Source organism: Pelophylax lessonae (assembly GCF_965119305.1).
Source record: "Pelophylax lessonae genome assembly, chromosome: 3".
NCBI lineage: Eukaryota > Metazoa > Chordata > Amphibia > Anura > Ranidae > Pelophylax > Pelophylax lessonae.
Window position 1 is genome coordinate 594,891,300 of NC_138770.1, and position 6,074 is coordinate 594,897,373.

Genomic DNA, 6,074 nt, shown 5'->3' on the forward strand with positions numbered 1-6,074 from the left:
ATATAACTTTTTTTTGTTTTCCAAATTTCCGGTCTTTTTTGTTTATATAATAAAATAACCAGTGGTGATCAAATACCATCAAAAGAAAGCTCTGTTTGTGGGAAGAAATTATATAAATGTAGTTTACATACAGTGTTGCATGACCGCGCAATTGCCATTTAAAGTAGCACAGTGCTGAATAACAAAAATGCCCTGGTCATGAAGAGGGTAGAACCTGGTTAAACAAAAGTGGAGTTTGATGTCATGTCAAACATACTAATTATGCTCCAATAGAGGGGGTTCCTATTGTGAAGGCTTTTGCTGGGAGGCAGTCTCGTAGGAACCATTTATTGTATACCTATCCTTTTAAACCAGTGTTTCTCAACCCTTTAAAAATAATGCACAATCTTGAGACCCCCAACATTAGAGGTGATTTATTCTTCCAAAGCAAATATACCTTTGCACATTGGTACTGACTAGTATTGCAATGTTTTTTTTTTTGTTTTTTTTTCCAAACAAGTTTATTTCGATTAGCAAATTAGAGAATAAAAGGTTTGGCAACATTTCTGAAATAACAATATAAAAGTAAGACAGTACATATTGACATATTGAACAGTTCAAAATACTTGTAAAGGAAAAGAACATATGGAAGCAAATTGTCAGTCAATGTTTCTCTTCTCTTCTCCCACAGTTTCTCTCCCTCACTCAGTTAATGTGACTTCAGTGCTGATGGAAAGGGGCAATTATTATTATACAGGATTTATATAGCGCCAACAGTTTGCGCAGCGCTTTACAATGTGAAGGAAGACAATACAGTTACAATACAGTTCAAAACAGGAGGAACTAGAGGGCCCTGCTCGTTAGAGCTTACAATCTAGAAGGGAGGGTCAAGTGAAACAAAAGGCAATAACCTTGGGGGATGGGTTGATGGAGAAAATGGAGGTATATTTGTTAGGTGTGGGTAGGATAGGCTTCTCTGAAAAGGAGGGTTTTCAGAGATTGCCTAAAAGCTAATAGAGTGGGAGATAAACGGACAGATAAGGGTAAGGAGTTCCATAGGATTGGAGAGGCTCTGGAAAAGTCCTGGAGGCGAGCATGGGAGGAGGTGATGAGTGAGCTAGAGAGCAGGAGGTTTTGAGAGGAACGAAGAGAGCGATTAGGTTGGTATTTTGAGACTAGGCTGGTGATGTAGCTGGGGGCTAGGCTGTGGATTGCTTTGTAAGATGTTGTAAGTATTTTGAATTTAATTCGTTGGGTGAGCGGAAGCCTGCTGTGCAGGCACCTGACATTCCCCTTATCAACAGATGACGTCATTGGTTGTTAAGATGCCAGCGACTGAACAGTTGTAATGGTGCACAAGGAAAGCCTGTGACTTTGTGTAACTAAAAAGCAGGCTTGATCCATCTGCCGGCTTGTATGCAAGTTTTAGGCATTTTGCCAAGGCACCCCTGAAGAAGCCCAAAGGCACCCTGGTTGAAAAAGGTTGCTTTAAATTCACCCACCCTAGATTGCCCCTTTCTAACTGTAAGCAAACTTGCATAGTCTAAACCTAAAAACCTAGTAGGTCCTAAAGATAACTTCTGCTAACTGTAACCTAAACAGCTAAGCCTTATGGGGGACTGGGGAGGGGGGGGGTGTTCTTTGGCATATGTCAAAGAGTCAGTCCTAGACAAATGAAGAGACCATTGCATTGCCTTTCTTGGTGCTGCTGTGCAAACCCAACACTTTTTCTGCCAACTTTATATATTTATGCACATCAGTGGTGTTTTTGTTTATTACAAAATTTTAAATTTTTTAAATTAACCATTTATAAATCTTAATTGCGCAACTCCTCTCAGATACTTCAATTCTGCACAGTCTTTGGGCTGTCTTTTACAATAGAGTTCTCTGTCTGGTCCAAATTTCAAAGGAAATTCACACATTCTTCATGCTGTGTAAAAGCACTGGTCATGAGAGGAACCCTTTGAAGTTAACAGGTGCGATACCACCGCATTTACTGCAGACCAGAACCCCAGCACAGCCTCAATCTTTCCTGATAGCAGTCAAAAAAAAAAATGACATAAATTCTAAAATTGTTACTGTAGTTAGCTGTACAAGCATAATGAAACTAGCTAACTGCCCCCCTTCCATTGCTGTCTCTCTTTTAGCTCTGATGTGTTGATCTGTATGTATGCACGATGTACAGTAACTAATTAATGTTTCTTTTGTGCTTAACTATTAGGTATTGTCGCTTATTTTCAAACACTCGTCTAAAGGAAAAGAAGTGATATTGGCTATCAACTGCAACTATTCAAAATTGTATTTTCCATTTCATTTTTAGCATACTTCCAGAACATGGTTGGAAATGTCTGGTATGAACAGCAAAATCTTCCTAACAACATTTTAATTTTAATATTACCCAACACGATGTCCCATGCTGGGAATAAAAAAAATTAAAAATTGAACACCAGCAGCTGACACTTTGCGTAACTCCTAATCCCAGCAGTTACGGACAACTCTAGTCCCCGATGATGATCTGTAACCAATCACAGTGGTTCCCATCTTGTGATCACTATGTCAGTCATGATAGGAATCATGTGCAGGCAGAAGATCAAAGTATATCTAAACTTACTATTTAATAATTTAACCCTACTGGAAATGGAAATACAGTATTCTTGTAACTTCCAGTTCAATAAACTGATATATCAAACAATTGAGAATGGCCAATAAAGATATGTTATGGAAGGCAGATATATATATATATATATATATATATATATCTTTTTTTTTTTAATTTAAGAGACGAGCTCTTAAACAACAACCGCATGTGTGAGATGGGGCTGAATTAGATAGATGAGAGGGTTTGTGGAAGCTGCTGCTGTTTGATTAAAATACATTTCGGAATGCTTCACCACCGCTGGCTGGACCCCTATTGTGCTATTTTTTTTTTTCGACTTTTTTTTTTTTCTTACCTGTTACTGGTCCTATAGTGATCCAAAAAAGACCATGTATTTATTCTGTGCTTGTACTGTAAAGGACACAGGCATCTTTAAATCATCATGACTAGGTTATATGCAACTACCTTCAGGTGACTGGGCACTGCCAAAAAAGAAAGGCTGCAGGGACATCCTTCTATAAATCCCCTCCCACTCTCCAATTATTGCTAGTATTCTTAGGTGAAGGACCTCTTCTCTATTTCAAAATTATTATTTCATCATTCAGCTGCACCATAGCCACTGCCACTCCTCCTAAAGCGTCCGGATCTGTGGATTCCGGGGAACCACACCAAGACCCCACCCGATGGAGGACGCAGAGCTGTCTTGTAATAATGCTATTGCACTGAATCCTTCTGGGGGCGTTTCCCGTGGCAGCTGATTGAGCCTGCTCTGTATGGAGTCTGCAAATATATATGACTTAAAATAAATGTGCTAATTAGTGAAAAATGAAAAGAATTTATTCATATGTACAAATCAATATGTGTTCATAACAATCCATCATCGTAAATATAAAAAAAAATATATGTAATAAAAGTTCATAATAAAATAACAAGTGTCTCAATCACATCTTCGTGTGTCAGAAAACACCAAAAACACTAGGTGCAACCACCACCTTCTTCCCCTTAGCAACTCACTGGAAGAAATTAAGCCAGCCTTTCTATCACCAAATCCCTGGATCTTCTCTGCTCCAGCCTCTGAAGAATGACACACTTATTCCAGGTTTATCTCATGGGTCTCAATACCAAGTAGAAGACCAGAATAAAAAGCAAAAGAGAAACTACATTGCCTAAAACCATCAATTTATTAAAACCCAATAACAATAATATTACACTTACATAATAAAATATTAACCCGGCTTCAAAAAACAGTTTGTGGTGCTGGCCCCAGCTGCACTACACAGACTGTGGGCAAGGCAACAGTGCTATGAAATGACATCAAATCCAATAGGCCCCAGTCCTAAGCAGCCAATCTACTTGCTGCTCTCCAACAGGTTTGGAGGGTCTTTGCCTCTGTACCAACAGAAGAATATTTTCAATGTTTATATTCTTTCTGGTTTCCAAACTAAATGGAGGAGTGTGGCCCATTCTGGATCTGAAAATTCCTAACTTGCACCTACAGGTTCAAAGGTTTTGCATGGAAAGTGGCAGGTCAGTCATTGCCTCCCTCCTTCAGGAAGATTTGTGTGTCCCTCTTCACTTTACTGTAGTCTGTCTATTGCCCCTACAAGTTTTCAACAAGGTACTTGCCCCAGTTTTGCATCTGCTTCTTTCTCATGGGATTAATCATGTGGGGTACCTGGACAATCTTCTATTAAAGGGCCATTCCTCCCTGTCCTGTCAATCAGTGGACATGACAGGCTCTGCAGAGCTTCAGTTGGATCCTCAACCTGAAGACATCATTGCAGACCTTTTTTTTACAGATTAGAGAACCTCGGTCTGACGCTGGACACAGCCCTCTTCAGAACCTTTCTGCCTCAGGACACATTTTTGTCCCCTTGTTTTTATTCCAGGGCCCACTGGAAGCCCTCAATTTGTGTTTTCATGAGGGTCTTGGTCTCATGGTTGCCTTTGAGACTGTACTGTACACCCAGTTGCAACTCAACACCCTGGTAGTGTGCAACAAACATATCTTTGTCCTTGAAGCACGCCATGCATCTGCCCCTAAGACAACACTATTTCTAACATGGTGGGTGTCCAACCCAGTGCTGGATTTACAGAAGCCCTTTCCTTCACGGTCCTGAAAGGTTCTTGTGGTGGATGTTAGCCTGTCGAACTAGGCAACACTCCTGAACACCATATTAATACAGGACACTTGTTCGTCAAAGGAACCTCATCTTCCAGTCAACATTCTGGGTAATTTGGTTGTCCCTTTTTGGCTGAACTCCTGTAATTCAAGGACACTCAAGGTGGCATTCATCAAGGAGGGACCTAAAGTCATGCTGCTCTAATGCAGTGGGTTTAATCCCGTCTTGGCAGGTGGACTTTCTCAGTTGTCAGACGCTGGATCTGGGGGAATGGGCGCTTTGCCCCAGATGGGGGACACCAGATGTGGACTTCCTGGCTTCCAGATTTAACAACAAACTGGGCAGGTATGTCATCAGGTCAAGCCTTTGTAGTGGATGCTCTGTTGATGCCATGGGATCAGTTCAACTTGATCTACACCTTTCTTCCTCTTCAGATTCTTCTTTACTTTCTCTGCTGGATTAAGAAGGAGAGCGTTTCACTGATACTCATTACTCCAGATTGACTCCAGAAAGGTGGATGTGGTATTCAAATATACTCAAGCTCCTGGCAGACTTGGAATGAACATTATCTTCCAGTCAACATTCTGGGTAATTTGGTTGTCCCTTTAGGTTTGAACTCCTGTAGTTCAAGGATATTCAACATGGCATACTTTAGGGACCTGAAGTCATGCTGCTAGGGGCTTGATCCTCTCTTGGCAGATGGACTTCCTCAGTTGTCAGCCACTGGATCTGGGGGAATGGGTGCTTTGCCACAGATTGGGGACTTCCTGGCTTCCAGTTTTAACAACAAACTGGACAGGTATGTCACCAGGTGAAGCCTTTGTAGTAAATGCTCTGGTGATGCCATGGAATCTGTTCAACTTGATCTACACCTTTCTTCCTCTCCAGATTCTTGCTTGCTCTGCTGGATTAGAAAGGAGGGCATTGCACTGATACTCATTACTACAGATTGACCCAGGTGGATGTGGTATTCAGATATACTCAAGCTCCTGGCAGACTCTTCGTAGGCCCTTCTGGATCTTTCGGATCTCCTGTCCCAAGAGCAGCTCTTCACCTAAAAAGGGAGCTATTGTTCCTCCTCTCCCTCCCTCCAGCCTCTGAGTTGCAGCATCTTTTTTTGGGGGGGGGGGGGGCTTTTTTTTTTTTTTGGTAACCTTTCCATGCCTGGGCGAAGATGATGTTGCCTCATGCCACCCTTTCACCTGCAGCCTCCTGGAATGTCACATGTCCCAGATGGCTGTAGTGCTAGTCACCTTACACTGCGTAATCTCTCAATTTAAAATAAAAAATGTATCTTGAGCCCTGACTTCCTGTAGCATCGTGACCATCCAGGAAACTTCATATCCTATCATAAACTGCATTACTGCATCACATAA